The sequence below is a fragment of the Etheostoma spectabile genome, chromosome 3 (genome assembly GCF_008692095.1).
Source record: "Etheostoma spectabile isolate EspeVRDwgs_2016 chromosome 3, UIUC_Espe_1.0, whole genome shotgun sequence".
Lineage (NCBI taxonomy): Eukaryota > Metazoa > Chordata > Actinopteri > Perciformes > Percidae > Etheostoma > Etheostoma spectabile.
In genome coordinates this window covers 13,578,491-13,579,931 of record NC_045735.1, presented here as the reverse complement: position 1 = coordinate 13,579,931, position 1,441 = coordinate 13,578,491, and the positions used below count along the sequence as shown (strand labels likewise).

The 1,441-nt window shown below is 34.4% G+C and overlaps 1 protein-coding gene across 2 annotated transcripts in view; it reads left to right on the top strand.

Moving 5' to 3' along the window:
- LOC116686668 (transmembrane protein 255B) overlaps positions 1-1,120 on the top strand; it is a 14,829-nt gene extending 13,709 nt beyond the window's left edge. The window contains exon 9 of one of the 2 annotated variants that reach the window (XM_032511713.1): positions 1-1,120. This exon is cut by the window's left edge and continues 784 nt beyond it. The gene's annotated coding sequence lies outside the window, so the exon portion shown is untranslated. The other variant, XM_032511707.1, reaches the window with a different exon arrangement.
- The last annotated feature ends 321 nt before the right edge of the window (positions 1,121-1,441 follow it).

Sequence of the window (1,441 nt, the reverse complement as noted above, 5' to 3'; positions counted from 1 at the left end):
CTGATTAAACTGCAACAATAACTGTTATCATCATAATAACAGTTTTAGACTGTTGACTTGTATACCCTATCTCTCACCCTTTTCCTGTCTGTCCACTGTCACTATCAAAAACTAAAAAGTGAAAAGCACAAAAAAATAATCAAAAAAAATAGGCCTTAGTGACACAAAAACTTTGTTTACACATTAAATTGATTAAATAAATATACAAATGATAAATTTCAAAAAATTGGTCTGGATTCTTATGTTTCTTAGTTTATGAGAGGATTTGTTGAAATTTTATTCCGAGAAAATTTTGTTTTGATATGAACATGAAATTTAGATAGTAAATGACATCGTGATTATAGTGATGACATCTATAAATTCTGGTTAGGCGGAATCTATCTGTGTCAGGATTAATTGGCTCCGTCATTCCGGAGCCCACAACAGCTCATCTTTTGTTACTACACAAACATTTGACTTTTGAGTATTCACATTTTTTAAATACTTTATGCTGACTGAGTGCTGGGTCTTAAACCAATATACACCTACCGACATATTTATACAACTCTAGACTGAAAATATTAGCCTATAGAAATACATATACTCACTTGTTTGTTTGATGTGTTTCCTGCGGCACAGTTTGCGTCATGTTGTGTTCTTAGGTGGCAAAACCTGAAGAGTTTGAGGTAAGTTTTGCAAAAACATGTGAGGGAAAACAACACGGCCTGACAGTACGCCAGCTCTGTGGGGTTTACAGGGTATACGTTTCCTCTGTGTAAAATACTCCTCAGACTGAGGCCTTGATTTCTTAGTCAAAGGCCATAAACGTATGAACATCTGAACAACATAAACTTGTATAAACAACTTTATACATTCACCATATCCATTCAACTATGAAGAATTGGCAATGAAAGTGCATATGAACACGGATGAACATTCGGTTCATATTCCCAGTGCTGCTTTAATGTTTCATTCCCCTATGCATATGAAGACACATTTCATATGGCGGTGTATTTTGCTCTACGAGGCTTTACTTAGGCAGAGTGGTGCTCTTTGCAGAATGTTAGTGTGGGTTAACTGTCATATTTATTAAGAACGTTTACTAAAACTCAGATAGATAGAAAAAAACAAACAGGAAAGACAGTCAAACCATGAAACCCAGCTATCCACTGCTGGAGGTTTTTTTTACCTGTAAAAAAGATAACACAAACCAAAATACAAAAACCACACTAATGAAAATGTGCCACCATATCACCATCAAAAGTGAGTAGACTCACACTAGAGACCAAAAAAAAAAACCACTATAGATTAAAAACTCTATTTATTATAAAACACTATATTGTTTCTGTTTAGAGTATGTAGATGTTACTGTGTATGCATTGTTTGGTTGTTTTGTATGTGTAAGCACATTGTGAGCAATGATGTTCCAAAGAAAAATTCCTTGTATGTGTCCTCATACCTG